This window comes from Coenobita brevimanus, chromosome 80 (genome assembly GCF_032717465.1).
Source record: "Coenobita brevimanus isolate Jiangsu-jjx chromosome 80, ASM3271746v2, whole genome shotgun sequence".
NCBI classification, from domain to species: Eukaryota; Metazoa; Arthropoda; class Malacostraca; order Decapoda; family Coenobitidae; genus Coenobita; species Coenobita brevimanus.
Genome location: NC_137033.1, coordinates 30,004,867 through 30,021,972, shown reverse-complemented (window position 1 = coordinate 30,021,972; position 17,106 = coordinate 30,004,867).

Below are 17,106 nucleotides of genomic sequence, written 5' to 3'. Positions count from 1 at the left end.
ACTAAATGGTTTTCTAATATAAAAAAGAAGAAGTTTTAAGTAAGACTTGGTCAAACAGAAAAGTAAACAAACCAGCGGCGCAAGAATGCGCACAGTCAGCTGATCGTTGTTTAGTCTACAATCTGCCCCAGGGAATGTAAGTACTATATGCGCTTTTAGTACTGCAAAATGACCACATACTTTAGTAAAGCAAATCTGGAAAAGAAAAGGGATAAAGGTAGAAAGCAGGATGATGATTTCTACCAAGAACTGGTTGAAATGGAGACTCACAATAAACTGGTGGAACGAGTACACAGGTTAGATACGGCTTTTCAAAATGAGACTGATGAAATTAAGAAACAGATGCACTTGCTATCTCTATCTATATACCTAGGCTGCTTCCCCCAAGGAAAGGGAGGTAGCTGAGACAGGACGACACACTCCCCATTTACTCATCCATTCAAACACATTCATTCGCATCTTAGCCCCAAAGGGGAGAACGGACAGATTCTCACTGCACAACACCGCACAAGGGTCAACTGCACAATGCAATCAGTGACATCCGCAGCAGGGCCCGACAGCAGAGCTGGTTTACCCCTGCCACATCATAACAGACCCATCCCCTTACCCACACCTGACCTGACTAGCTGATCAGACCAAATGAGGGAGAATATCCCCTCAGGGCTGTGTCATCATTTATTTATTCACAATTTCTCTCCATTTACTTCTGTCACGCACAGCCACTCTTCCTTGCTCAATAGACATCCCTCTCGCATCCAGCGCTCTCTTCACACTGTCCATCCATCCTATTCGTGGTCTTCCTCTCAGCCTTACACCTCTCACATCAGATCTAGTTATATTTTTCACCAATCGGTCAATTGCACTTACAAAAGGAAGAAATAGAAAAATTAAGAAAGGAAGTCAACAAGAAAGACACAATCATAGATGAGCTAACAGTTGAAGTGGGTACACTTAGGAGGAAAATTAGTGAAATGGCAAGTACAGTAGTCAACCACGAGAGTATTATGGAAGAGTTCAAAAATGATACAGAGACAATTAGGCAAGTAAGCAGTCTGAAAGACCAGAGCAGTGATATTGAGGAGAAGATAACACAGGTGAATGAAGCTGTGCAAAGCTACAAAAATGATGTGGAAACCACTTATGCTGAAATGGTGAAAGTAAAGAAAGACTTAGAAACAAGGGTGGAAGAAAAAAGCATTAAAAAGGAAGTGAAAAGAATAATCCAGAACAATCCTAAGTTAGTCATAGATTCAGTAGATATTGACAAATCTATAGTAATCACTGGTATAAAAGAGGAAGAAGTCAAAAACAAGATCTCAAGAGACAAAAAGGAGATGGCAAATGTAATAGGCATATTGAATGAAGTATCAGAGGAAATCTGTAGTAAAGACATAGAGGAACACTAAAGGTTAGAGAAATACGAGAAAAGCAAGTCAAGACCCCTAAAGGTAACCTTCCAGAGTGTAAACACTGTGGAGGAGATACTAAAAAATGCAAAGAATCTTATGGAAAAACAGGAGTTCAAAAATGTATGGATAAAAAGATGCCTAACACAAGAGGAACTGGAATTACTGAAAGAGAAGACGGAGGAAGCAAAAACAAAAAAGGAGGGAAGATCAGAGGAGGAGAAGAATACATTTTTTTTTACAAAGTAATTGGATTGCAGGTACGAAAGTGGTACATAAACAGGAGGGAATAAAAAGCAGGAAGGTAGTAGAACCAAATCATGGCAAGTATATAAACAAGATGATTAAGTTGATGTACTCAAATGTGGATGGAATGATATCTAAATTATTAGAGATGAATGATTATGTCGGAGAAAATGAACCACATATAATATGCCTAACTGAAAGAAAATTAACACCAAGGATATCAAATGACATACTAAACTTAGAGGAATATAATATGCAGAGAAGAGATAGGAATTTAAAAAAAGGAGGAGGAATTATAATATTAACTAAGAAAAATCTAAAAGTCAAAGAAATAGAATTAGATATACCCTCACAAGTAGAATTGATTGCAGTAGAGATAAATACATCTGAAGGGAAAGTAATTGTAGCCAATTTGTACATGCCACCCAGATCAAACACATGGGAAAGAGACGAATATGAGGACCTGGCGGAGAGTACAATTCAGAGTTTAAGACCATTACTATATAAAATGGAAGAGAAATCGAAAAGAATTATACTAACTGGAGATTTTAATACAAATATAAATTGGAATACTCTAGATATACAGTAATAAGCTAAGAAAGCTGTTGGGACCAAGAGCTCCTGGATCTTGTGCAAGAGATTTTCCTAACGCAACATGTAGGGGAAAGCACCAGAAAAAGAGGACTTGCTGTGCCTTCAATGCTAGATCTCATATTTACTAGGCAACAAAACGATATTCACAATTTAATATATCACCCTCCATTCGGCAAAAGCGACCATGGAATACTAAATTGCAATTTCAGGATTGCATATGACAGAGATAACAGCAATGAAAGTTACAAAAAGAGCCTAAACTATAAAAAGGGAAAGTATCATGAATTAAAGAAGTACTTCTTAGAAACTGCTTGGGAAAAGGAGCTTAGAGGACAAGATTTAAATGCTATATATGAAAAATTCTCTGAACTTTATGGAATAGGAGTCCAGAAATACATCCCACAGCAGAAAGAAGCAGAAAAGAAAATAAAGAAATGGTTCAATACAAAATGTAAAAAATCAAAAGAATAAAAAGATTTGTTGTGGAATAGATACAGAAGACACAATAGTGAAAGGGCATATAATAATTACAAACAGGCAAGAAACGATTATACAGGAATAAGGAGGGAAGCCCAAAAACAATTTGAGAAGGATATCATAAATAAAAGTAGTGATCAACCAAAGCTATTTTACAGCTACATCAGAAGCAAAACCAAAGTAAAGATAAAATACAATCCATTACGGACGATGGAATCACCTATCCACAAGGGAAGGATATTTGTGAAGCACTAAACAAGAATTTCCAATCAGTTTTTACGAAGGAAAAAAAATTTGAGAGGGATTATGTGAAACATGCATGCCCACACATACTACCAGATATAGAAACATCAGAAAAAGAAATACAGGAGGAGCTAAGTAAATTAGACAAAGGAAAAGGAGTTAAGTAAACCATTATTTTTAATTTTCAAGAAAGCCTTGAGTCAAGATAAACTACCTGATATTTGGAAGAAAGCAAACATTGTCCCCTTATTCAAGAAAAGGAATAGACAAAATCCACTTAACTACCGACCAGTGTCACTAACCAGTGTTGTAAGCAAGGTATTAGAAAACCTTATAAGAAAAGCTTGGGTAAATCATCTAGAAGAAGAAGGTATGATAACAGAAAGACAGTTTGGTTTCAGAAAAGGAAAATCATGTGTTACTAATCTGTTGAGATACTATGACAGAGTAACAGACACATTACAGGAAAGAGAAGGATGGGTGGACAGTATCTATTTAGATTTCAAGAAAGCATTTGACACAGTACCACACCAAAGACTTTTATGGAAACTGTACCATCAAGGAGGAATTCGAGGCAACCTATATTGTTGGATGCAAGATTTTCTCATGAAAAGGAAAATGAGAACAGTACTAAAAGGAAACTACTCATCATGGAAAGAAGTGACTAGTGGAGTACCACAGGGCTCAGTGCTGGCACCAATCATGCTTTTAGTGTATATAAATGATATAGACAGTAACACTGGAAATGAAAGCTATCTAAATATGTTTGCAGATGATGCAAAAATACAAAGGAGAATTACTAACACAGACTCTTGTAAAGAGCTACAAGAAGAATTAAATAAACTTCATGAATGGAGTAATACATGGCAAATAGAATTCATTGTGGACAAGTGTCATGTAATCAAGTTTGGTAAAAGTGGAAAAAGACCTGATTGGGATTATACATTAGGAAATAAAACCCTACACACATCAGAAAGAGAGAAGGACCTAGGTGTGATTATCAACAACAGACTATCTCCGGCTGACCACATCAGCGAGAAGGTACGGAACATGTATACACTGCTTGCCAATATGAGAATAGCGTTTACATACATAAATGAAGACATGCTAAGAAGGATAATAACATCATTCATCAGACCAACCCTGGAGTATGCATCAGTAGTCTGGAGTCCTCATCTCAAAAAACACATAGACAAGATTGAAAAAGTTCAAAGGGCCGCTACAAGATGGGTACCAAGCTTAAGGGATCTAAGCTACGAAGAATGACTAAATAAACTGAATCTATCAACACTACAGGAGAGAAGGAAAAGAGGTGACATGATTATGCTATATAAATGCATATCAGGGAAGGAGAAAATAGACATAAATGATTACTTAACGTATGGGGAAGCATCAGCGAGAGGACACTGCAAAAAACTGCATAAAAAGAGAGGTGATAAAGACGTAAGGAAATTTAGTTTCGCAAATAGAGTAACTGATTAGTGGAATGTACTACCGAATGAAACAGTATGTGCCAAAACAATTCACAAATTTAAGGATATGTACGATAAATATGGTTTAAGACACGGGACAGTACGAGCTTGACTCATTCCTGTAAAGATACAATTAGGTAAGAACAATTAGGTAATTAGGTAAGAACACACACACAGACACACACAGACACACACACACACACACACACACACACACACACACACACACACACACACATCACAATAGCTTTTGTTTCGCCAGTGCGGGTGTAATAAATATTTGACAGTGTGGCTTTAGGAGAGAGGAAGAAAGATGGGGAAAGAAACAAAGAGAAAAGTGTGAGGAAAGATGAGGAGTAGGAAGAAGGGGGAGGGAAGAAGATGTAGAGGGAGGATGTTAGAGAAATGAATGGCAGTGGAGGAGGAGGGGTAGGTGGTGGAGGAGGAGAAAATTGGTAGAGAGAGAGAGAGAGAGAGGGACAGAGACAGAGGAAGTGGTGACGAGAATTTTACGGCGAGGGAGGAGGGAGGAATGAAAAGGAAAGCAGAAGTGGTGGGACAGGGGGACAGGGGAAAGAAGGGGACAGAAGTTGAGAGGAGGACAGAATTATGTACAAGGAAGGAAGGAGTGAACGAAGAAGAGGAGGAAGATGTGGTTGTGGAAAAAGGTAGGTAAGGTGAGGTGATGAAGTACAGTCTTCAGAACGTAAGAGAAAGAGGTTATGACAGCAGAGAAAGGAAGGGTAGAAGAAAGGGGAGTAGGTTAAGGGAGTGGAGAGGTAGAAGGAAAGAGGATAGGGGAATGGGGTTTTGGGAAGGGGAGAGATGGGGAGGGAGTGAGCAAGATGTGGATAAGAGAAGGGAGGAGAGGGAGGATGAAAATGGATGGGGAGAGAGGAAATGACAAAGGTAGGAGAAAATGGAGGAAGTAAATATTGAATATGGGAGAAGGAAAGGAACGAATGGCGGGGGAGGAGAGCAGCGGAGGGGAAGAAAAACAAAAAAAAAGGAGAATCGTACAGTAAAAGAACGAGAGATACGAAAGGACTGATTGATTGACTGAATGAATATAATTAAAATATGGCGGAGAAACTGCCAGGGTCATATGCCGCCGGACAATAAGGTAAAGGACGCCGCAGATAAAATGTGCATACTCAAAATAAAGTTAATACCCATTATTAGAAAGAAAACGGGAAAAAAATAATATTTTATAAAATACAAATTACATATAAATGTGGATGGAGGTCCGCCTCCAGAAGAAAAAAAACTTCTGTAAAATCGCTACAGTCTCCTCCAAGCATCGAAGACAGACAGTAAGCACCATCTGCCCCCTTATCCCTACGGGTGAATTTCTGACGTAAGTCCCCCAGACTTGGACACTCGGCCAGCAAGTGACGGACTGTAAGGGAAATAAGGGAATTATCACAGTGCGGCTGACTCCCACCACTCATCAAGAATCCATGCATAAGCCAAGAGAGTCCAATGCGATGCTTGGTAAGAGCCACCTCCAATCGCCGAGGCATGGGGGGTAGAACCCTTGGCACAGCCACTCTCTGAAAAATTTCTTTTAGCTTGTTATGAGCAACATCATCCCACTGTCTCTGTCAACACATATGAATCGCGTATGGCAAGTAAGGTGTCACATCAGAAGTGGGAACCGGGTAGTCGGTAGGTGGCCGTTGAGAAGACGTAGGTTTAGCTAAAGTATCTGCCCTCTCATTGCCCACCACACCAACATGTGTGGGAACACAACAGAAATCTACACAATGGCCACGACGGCCAAGAAGAAAAAGCCATTCTAAAACTGATAAAACCAGTTGATAGGATGCATCAAAAAAGACTCCAGTGCAGAGAGAGCACTACGAGAGTCACTAAAAATCAGAAAAACAGATTAGGGGAGAGTACAAATGTTCTGGGGAAGCAACACCGAACTGACGAAAGGGAAGACAACACCAAAGCCTACTCCAGTACCAGTCTTAGATCCATCAGTATATACAGGGTACAGAACCCTCATAAATGGAGGGACACCTGAAAGGGAAATAAGTCCTTTTTTTCCAACAACTGACCTAATGAATGTTACATGAGGTAGTAGCCAGAAACCCACTCTCGGGATACGATGTGAACAGACTGCCAGTCTGGAAAGAGCGTGAGCTGAGACAACAGACCGGACCCTGTAACCAAAGGGCTTCGGGTAACTAGGAAAGAGTCAAAAACAGATGATTGGGAATCCTGGGAGACAGTGGCACAAGAATCAGTCTGGAAGGCAGTGAAGATGATACTAACATATCATCACTGACTGGCGATGCAAAGCCAAGGGGAGGGCATCAGCATCCACCAACAAACTCGAAATTGGGGATGACCTGAATGCCCCAGTTGCCAAATGTACACCAGCATGGTGCACAGAATCTAATATCTGGAGACGGGCATCAGTTACAGAAAAGTAGGCCTCACACCCATATGTAGGTCTAGAAAGGATTAGAGATATATGCAAGAGGAGGAGGGTCTGACAATCACACTCCAAGAAAAATGTCCCCAAATCCTCAGAAGACTCAAAGCCTTAATACAAGTTGCCTTCACAGAACAAATATGAGAAACCCAGGTTAGTTGTCTCTGAAACAGAAGACCCCAGAACCGAGTCTTTTCCACACAGGATATCCTCCGACCATAATGATACAAGTCAGGTTCTGGGTGAAGCCCCCAAATACAAAGGAAATGCATAGCCACTGTCTTTTGTAAAGAAAACTGGAAGCCACGAGATTTAACCCACTCAGAAATTCTATTAGGAGCCAGCTGCAACTTTCTTTCTATCAGAGACATTCATGATGCAGTGAAGGAAACTGAAAAGTCATCTACGAATAATGAGCTTTGCACACCATCAGGAATTACACTACACTGTTCATTGCCACACCAAAGAGAGTATCACTAAGGATACTCCCCTGTGGTACCCCATCTTCAAGGGCACGAGCATTAGAAAGCACTACTACCACTCGAACCCTTAAAAAACGGTTAGATAAAAACTGCTGAATAAAAACAGGCAAGCACCCACGAAGACGAAACTCATGAAGTGAAAGTAAAATGCCCTGACGTGAGGCAGTGTTGTATGCCCTCTCCATATCGAAGAAGACAGTAGCCTGGTGTTGGTTAGAAGATTCCAAGGACAGTAGGAATCAGCTGTAGATCGCATTTTACAAAATACCATACCGGACTGGTGATAAGTAATTACCCCTCTCCAAATACCACATGAACTGACCATTTACCATCTTCTCCAACACATTGCAAACACAAGAGGTCAGAGAGATAGGACAATAATTTGTTGCCTGCAGATGATGCTTTCCAGGCTTATGGATGGGGATAACTACATCAACACCCCAAGAAGATGGAAACTCGCCAGTACACCAAATTCTATTATATATTGCCAGTAAAATGGAAAGGAATTAATCAGACTTATGATGTAAAAAGATGTATGGAATATCATCACAGCCAGGAGACAAATCATGAAACTGTGACAATGCCGTCCGAGGCTCAGAAACAGAAAAGGGGACATTGTAAGACTCCCGCAGAAGATGTGAAGCTGAGGCCACAGGATTCCGAGCATCGACGTTAGCATGCTGAAGGCGAATCCGTGACCTTTTTAGACACACCAGCAAAATGCTTGACAAACGCTTCAGCAAAAGCAAAGGGATCAGTCACAGCCCCATCTGCATCAGATAAAATAGGAGGGGAAGGAACAGGAAATTTGCCAGAAATCTTTCTGAATCGGTTTCACACATGGGCGAGAGAAGTCCTCGAGTGAAGGTTGGAAACTTACTCCTGCCATGAAGAATGTCTGGCCTCCTTCAGCACACAACGTACATGAGTGCATGCCCTCCAAAAGGCCACCAGATATTGAGTTCCACACGATGGTGATGAAGCCGAGAGATTTCGACCCGCTTGGCCCTCACTGAAGAGGTGCATTCAGGGGTCCATCAAGGAACTGGACATTTAGGATAATGACCAGGAGTCTTGTGAATAGATAAAAGAGCTGCTGAGTCCATTACATCAGTTGCATATGCCACCGCCTCATCAGCACTACCAAAACTGTCCACAGTGCGGTCAGTGGCACATAACTCCTTGAAAAGTGGCCAGTTCACCTTATCCAAGCACCAGCGAGGAAGACATCATTGTGGCTCACACTCAGCAGAAGTTAAAATAATCGGGACCTGATATGCAAATCAGGCAACACACCCCACCTTAAATCTAAAAGTGCAGTAGGTGAGTAGAGAGACAAAACGATGGCTGTGAAAACACCAGTCTGACTATGAATTCAACACCCCGAACTCCTCGTCCTCCACCAAAGAAGCCAGCATAACACCTCTGGGGTTAATCAGATTGCCACCCAACTGTGGATGGCTACCATTCAGATCACCCAGCAAAAGAAAGAGGTATGGAAGGTTCCAAATCAGGCGAACAAGATCTAGTTTCTCAACAGAAACACTTGGAGAGAGATCAAGTTTACACACCATGTTCTAACAGCAAAGGAAAATGTGAGCAGCAACAGCTTGCAGTGGAGTTGAAAGCCTCAGACAAATGAATGGCACATCACAGCGAACTAGGAGAGCAGTAACACTATAATGTCCCTGGCCAGGAAGAGGATCAGAATAAAATGCATGGTAACCGGGAGAACTGGAGGGAGCAGCATTCCCAGCCATGGTCTCCTGGATGCATATGCATACTGGGGAAAAGCGGGCAATAAGACAACGCAGTTCATCCCAACTAGCATGTAAACCACAATTCCATTGAATTATAGATCCTATAACAGAGTGGTATTATTTCAGGTTACTTCCAGTACCAGAGTCCTGGAGACTGGGGACCATGACGGGTTTCCGGGTACCTGGCCGAAGGATAGGTTTAGAAATAGGTCTCGTAACCACGCTAATCCCTTGGATGTGGAACCTAAGATACCCGATTTGAAAGAAAGAGAATGGGAGGAAGAAGACGAAGGTCAGCCAATGGCCTTCCTCTGCAGAGGAGGAAGAGATGGTTTCATAAGTAGGCTGCAAGCTGCCTTAGCTGAAACAGAGCAGGCAGCACCATCCCAAGGAGTACGATCAGTAGCACACCCCACAGTACTAAGATCCTGAGAGGACAAGGTCTTATGCAGCTGAGGAGGTGCATCAACAATCTGGGCATCACTGTTGTTGGGTGGGGGACAGACCTTCAGCAAAGCACCATCCTCAGCCAGCACTCGTCCAGACCCATGAGAATCCAGAGCAGAATGAGGAGTGGGCTCCACAGGAGAAACCTTTGGTGGTAGGGTTTCAGCCTCAGCATTCTGAGGAATCACGACGACGCTTGCCATGCACAGGAGGCACGTTGGGATATCAGATTACGTCAGGGCAAGGAGAAGCATCGACTTGAACATCCAACACAACTACAAAAGGACAGCACCCCTCCTCCACTGAAATGGAGGCAGAAACAGGGGTGGAAGATGGTAGGGAAACAGTAGTTTCGTAATACATACGATCCCCAGGGATGGCAGCCTGCAGATCGTAAGAGGTGATGGCACAGTTCGAGGAACCTTTGGAAACCTAGGATGCCACCAGAAGCACCAAAAAAGGACAGAAGAAAAAAACAGTCTGGGCTGTCTTCCTCGCTTCAGGAAAAGAAATCTTCTCATGGGTATGAATAGATAAGATTTTCCTTTCAAAGATATAGCGAGGGCATTGACTGGAAGACGTAGCAAGGTAATCCCACAACGGTAGCATTTTGTAGGCCCCTGACAGAAACCATCATGGGAGGAACTACCACAAGAAACACAGATGCCAGGAAGACCTGCCTGTGCCCAGCAAGAAGAGTGGCTCTCATGCCCATACCCCTGACAGTGGAAACATCTCTTCGGGTTCGGAACATAAGGCTTCACAGGAAGAGAGAGCCAGGCAAGTTTCACAGAAGCAGGCAACATTACTCTGTCAAAGGTCTGTCAAAGGTCAGGAACAGTGTCAGAGTTGGGGTCAGAACACCATCAATTTTCTTTTGTACCCAGTCAACACTTACAATGCCAGAAGAGTGAACTTCCTCTAGTAACTGGGCCTCTGGGTATCGGAGGAGGTCCTGAGAGTAAATGACCCCCTTACACTGGTTAAAGGTGGCATGAGGTACACAAGAGATACTGTGACCAAATACGGAGGTTACGTCTGGAGGCGGGAGCTCTCTGCTGGGAAGGACACCTCAATAAGTAGGCTACCATTCCCCTGGGTCGAGATCACTGGTTCACGGCCACAAGCAGAAACAATGGCATGGTGCAATTTGAAAATATTAACATCCAGCACTGAGCCACCCACAGAAGGCTTCAGCACTAGATACTTCGCAAAGGTCTCCTGCACATTATCTTCTGGACTGAACCCTGGAGCCAAACCAACTCAAACTGACCTTCTCCCATTCCCAGTTGGAAATTGGGTCAGAGGAAGATAGTCCCTTGGGGCCTGGAAAGGCTGCAGTGATAATGAAGGAGGAAAACTCTGGAGAATTGCAGGGGACAGATGAGGCTTTTTTTTTTTTTTTTTTAAAGCCATTAATATACAACACACTTTCATTCCTGCACCCCTCCCTCACCATGGAACCCAACAAGGGGAGGTCCTATGCCAGAGACGACACCACTAGTGACCCCAGAGGTAGCAGGCGAGTTTACGCAAGCATTCACCGGGCAAACTAAGCAAAGGTGACCCCAGGATGATAGGAGCCACCAGGTCCCTAGTGCCCACTTGACCCTAGCCAATGCATGACCAGCCGATTGACCTGGTCGGGCCCATCCAGGCCGCCTGTCTAGCCAGAATAATGGACTAGGGAGGTGTATTGCTAGCTGCAGAGCGTATCATGCAGCATCACTCAGCTCCCAGGGCTCCCGTCTCAGCAATATGGGATGCTACACACGGCAAAGACTTGGGGAGGCAACAGTCGCACCCTAGATGGCAAATGGGCAGGGACTGTCATCACCAGCAGGCCTCCTCCACCAGTGATGTACTGTAGGGGGTGCTTGGTCCACGAGACTGACAAAACCCGAACCTATACCTCCCGAGTAGGTGGCACTGCTACCCACGCTTCAAGTCCTGCCACCACGTCAAGGTGACCCCCTCAGCGGGGAGATAGGGAAGGAGAGGTAGAAAGGAGGAAAGACGAAAAAGTATGCCAGGATAGAAGGGGAAGTGAGAGGGAAGAGGGGAAAGAAAACAGGTGGAGATGAGAGAAGGGGGAGAACGAAGACAAAACAAGAAGCGGTGCCAAGGCACGGCAAACCCATCCTCGGCAGTCATTTTAGTGCTGACACAAACACAACAGGCTTGTCAAAGATGTCACATATCAAATTTGGAGTAAATCGGGTGAAAATTGACGATATGATGCCTATTTGAAATTTTAGGCCCGACCCACATGACATTCACCCCCCTACTGCTAACTGGGGGATGACCCCCCTGATGTAATGAGGCATATTATAAGATGCAGATTTGAAAGATACACCTTTTGGCTTAGGTTTCATGTTGATATGACGAAATTGAAAGGAGTTATGGCGAAAAAACGAGTTTTGTTTACATTTTTTGTTTACACTTTTTGGACCTACAGCCTGGGCCTTTGCCCAATCAGGCCCAAAATTTAATCAGGTGATCAGAAGGTCATAGCCCATCATCCCTGCAATTTTAGTCAAAACTGCACTGGTAGTTTTCGCGTAAATTTGTTAACAGTCGGGCAGACAGACAGAAAGAGACTGACAGACAAACAAACAGACAAACCGAGTGAAAACAATACCCATCCCTGAGACCCTCTGGAGCGGGGGCAGGTAACGAGAATGTGAAGGATTAGGGAGTAGGGTAGGGGTAGAAAACTTGAATGAGAGAGAGGGGGGGGGAGGGATGCTGGTATATCTCACTGCATTATCTTGCATTTAATTCTCGGCCTTGGCCCCCCCACTCTCTCTCTCTCTCTCTCTCTCTCTCTCTCTCTCTCTCTCTCTCTCTCTCTCTCTCTCTCTCTCCAGTTAGCTTCAAAGACTTTAATTTTCATCGTGACGTCCTCCTCCTCCTTTTCTCGTCATTCCACTTTACCAACAATTCCTTTAAAACATGAGAAGAAGAGGAAATAGAAAACGAAAAAGGAGGAGGAGGAGGAGGAGGAGAAGGAGGAGAAGGACATGATGAAGAAGAAGAAGATGATGATGATGATGATGATGATGATGATGATGATGATGATGTTGATAAAAATGATGGTGATGAACAAAGTGACGATGATATGTGATGTGATGATGAGATGATGTGAGTGCGAGATGTTATGATATGATGTGATGATGGTCTGATGATGTGAAGTAATGGTGACATGATACGATAAAGTGATGAATATGATGATATGAGGATGTGATAATGAGATGGTGTGATAAGGTGATGTTGAGATGATCTGATGATATGACGATGTGATACTGTAATGATGTGGTGATCAGATAAAATGATGATGTGGTGATGAAACTATGTAGTGATGAAGTGCTCTGATGATGTGATGATGAGATGTGATGCGATGATGAGCTCAAGTGATGATGTGGTTATATGATGATATGATATGGTGATGATGTGATGATGATGTGATGCTGAGCTCATGTAATGATCTGATGATGAGATGATGTAATTATAAGGTGACGTAATGATGAAATGATGCGAGGAAGAAGAAGAATTTGTGAGAAAGTGAATACATGAAAAAGATGGGAAAGAACGAGTATGAAGACGGTAAGTAAGAGGCTTACAGTGTTGAGCAGTTCTGGAATTAACTCCATTTTGGAGAGAGAGAGAGAGAGAGAGAGAGAGAGAGAGAGAGAGAGAGAGAGAGAGAGAGAGAGGGAGAGAGAGAAGTAAGGTGTGAAGAACGTCTTAATAAATGAAGGTGTTATAAGAGAGATTAATTATCACACACACACACACACACACACACACACACACACACACACACACACACACACACACACACAAACGTAGGCTACACTCCCACTTCAGATCATAAGCATATCCTGCTAACAGTAATTCTCTCTCTCTCTCTCTCTCTCTCTCTCTCTCTCTCTCTCTCTCTCTCTCTCTCTCTCTCTCTCGTGCCAAAAGGTTAGGAATCGGGTCGTGTTCTGCTTCTGAATTAAGTTCACTGCATGGCTTCTTTCCTGAACTGAGTAGAATCGACTCACTGTAGCAAGAAATAAAATAAGAAAAAATCATTGAAATTTTTGAAAATGCATTGCTCGTAAGGCATCTTTTTATATTCCTTTTACCATCATAACAAACTGTGTTCTGTGCTCAGGAGAGACTTTTCGAACGGGAAGGGGGTCTGATATATCCTTCAATAATCTTTTGACTACTGTTTTTTTCTGAGCTCAACCCCTTTTATTTTTGCCATTTCCTGACGATTTGGTTCAGTTTAGGATGGCCTTTTAGTACTGGAAGGACAGATACGACCTTTGTTAGCCATTACATACTTATTTTTTGTAATTTGAATAAATGTGTGTTATCGGCACGAATAACCTATGAATGATGCTACCCTAATTTAATGGGGATAACAAGATCATCTGACGGTAGGAAGAAATGTAGCAGACTGGCTATAAACTGGGACCTAAACTAGAGAGAGAGAACAGCGAGAAGTGGCAAAAGTGATACCTAGATGGATATACGAACCATACGAGGAAAAAAGAGGAGCTTAAACTGTTTTATCTCTTCAGCACGAGGGTGCTTTGATCTCTGCCTTCAGATGATGTTTTCAGCTTTATAGTAGTGATGGGATTAATGAAGGCTATATCTACATCCTTTTAGTTCGAAAAGTCTCATCTGATCTGAGTAAAAGGCAATTCCAAAATAATGAATAATAAAAGAAACCATTGCAATGATGGGATGAGCTTTTTAAGATGCACACTAGAACGGGATCTTATCCTATTATATGACATTTCCAAGAGCAGAAAAAACGGGTGTTGATAATTATTTCAACAAACGTTTATCAAACATTTCTGGAGGACATGGGTATCAAATTATGGCAAACGTTGCCAGTTAAAAGAAGTAATATATATATTCACACTGTTATATATTCATAAGGTTATAAACGTACTGTATATATATATATATATATATATATATATATATATATATATATATATATATATATATATATATATATATATACAGAGAGAGAGCGAGAGAGAGAGAGAGATACTGTATGTATGTACTGTACAGTCGTCAGCACAAATTCGCTGCAAGTCTACTCGTGTGATGTGAGTCATTTTGTCTGGCAACAGTGTATGACCGCTCTCTGCCACACACGCAGTGAAGACTGCCAAAAATGAAATATTAAGTATACCGAATTTGAGTAGCATAAAAAAGTGCAAAGAGGTGACAGAAGAATGTTAAGGAAATATACATGACAGTAACACTCTCGTATTCCTTAATAATAACCGTCTCAAAACTCCGTCCCCATCTCTCCCCTTACTCCTCTCAGCGTCCCTCATCCACCCCTCCCTCTCTCTCCTACCGCCCACATACACTCATGCCTCTCCACTTTCTATTCTCCTCACTCTCTACCTTCATTATTTTATCCATGGCACTAAACTGTTTGGTGCACCGCAGTTCTTTCTTGTCTCTGCTAAACCCAGCCTGCTTCATTCTCAGTTTTTTTTTTTTTTTTTTATGCGAGGAAAAAGGAACCAAAGGCCATGGCCCGCAGTAACAGTTCCTTCCAAGAGAAAAACAAAATACAATAGAGAGCCAAATTCAAGATCCGATCATTTTGAGATGCCTGGACACACTGCGTTTGAAAGACTGGAGATCATAGGCAGCAGGAAATACAGACAGAGGGAGACAGTTCCAGAGCTGACCTGTTGCATAAATGAAAGACTGGGAGTAACGGTTAACTCTTGCATTAGAGAGTTGGACAGAAAAGGGATGAGAGTTTGCTGCCAGACGGGTGCTACGCGCCCGTCGTAGAGGTGGAGGAATGCAAGCAGACAGTTCAGAGGAGCAGTGACCATTAAAGTAGCGATAGAAAAGAGAAAAAGATGCAACAGTGCGGCGAAGAGACAGAGGTTGAAGGGAGTCAGTAAGAGGAGGAGAGTTAATGAGACGAAAAGCCTTTGACTCCACCCTATTGAGAAGAGCTGTATGTGGGGAGCCTCCCACACATGAGAGTTGTACTCCACACAGGGGCGGATAAAACCTCTGTATAGAGTCAACAATTGTGCAGGGGTAAAGAAAGAGCGGAGTCGGCTTAGCACACCCAATCTCTTGGAAGCAGATTTTACAAGAGATGTAATATGATCTTTCCAAGATAAGTCCTGAGTAAATGAAACCCCAAGCATGTTCAAGGATGATGCAGGATTCAGCTGAATATTATTAAACATTAATGGGTATACCTGTGGAAGATTTTGTCGGGTTGATAGGTGTAAGAACTGAGTCTTAGATGCATTAAAGACAACCATATTATTTTTACCCCAGTCAGCGATACGAGCCAAGTCAGACATTAGGTGTGCCATAGCCTCATCCCTTGTTTCTTGAAGTAACTGTTGAGATGGGCGTTGCGGAAACCGAATGGAAAGGTGAAGGGTGGAGTCATCAGCGTATGAGTGGATAGGGTTAGATGTACAGCTTAGAAGATCATTGATGAATAAAAGGAAGAGAGTTGGTGATAGGACAGAGCCCTGAGGAACACCACTGTTGATAGATCTAGGAGAAGAACGATGGCCGTCTACAACAGCGGCTATAGAACGACCAGAAAGGAAGCTAGCGATGAAGGCACAGATAGAAGGATAGAAACCGTAGGAGGGCAGTTTGGAAATTAAAGATTTATACCAGACTCGATCGAAAGCCTTTGAGATGTCAAGTGCAATGGCAAAGCTTTCGCCAAAGTCCCGAAAGGAGGATGACCAGGAGTCTGAAAGGTAGGTGAGAAGATCGCCAGTGGAGCGTCCCTGACGGAAACCATACTGACGATCGGAAAGAAGGTTGTGATAGGAAAGATGCCTTAAAATTTTTCTATTAAGAATTGACTCGAAAACTTTTGAAATACAGGACGTTAAAGCAATTGGACGATAGTTGGAGGGTTGGGAGTGGTCACCCTTCTTTGGGACTGGCTGAATGAGAGCAAACTTCCAGCAAGAAGGAAAGGTACAAGTTGACAGACAAAGGCGAAAGAGTTTGCCTAGGCAGGGTGTAAGCACAGAAGCACAGTTCTTGAGAACAACGGGAGGGACCCCATCAGGCCCATATGCCCTGTTAGTACTGAGGCCAGTGATGGCAGAAAATACATCAACTGAAGAAATTTTAATGTCAGCCATGAGGAAGTCAGAGGGGAGAAGTGATGGAGGAACAGCACCGGAATCGTCTAAGGTGGAATTGGAGGAGAAAGTCTGTGCGAAGAGATCTGCTTTATCAGTAGAAGAAATAGCTACAGAACCATCAGAGTAGAAAAGAGGAGGGAAGGATGATGAGGTAAAGTTGTTAGAAAGATTTTTGGCAAGGTGCCAGAAGGAGCAGGAAGAATTCGAGTTGGAGAGTTGAGAGCATTTAGTATGGATGAAATTATTTTTAGTAGAGCGAAGAACAGACTTAGCACAATTCCGGGCAGAAACGTAAAGATGATGTGATTCAGGGGTGGGTTGGCTCCGGTACCTTTTGTAGGCCCTCTCCTTG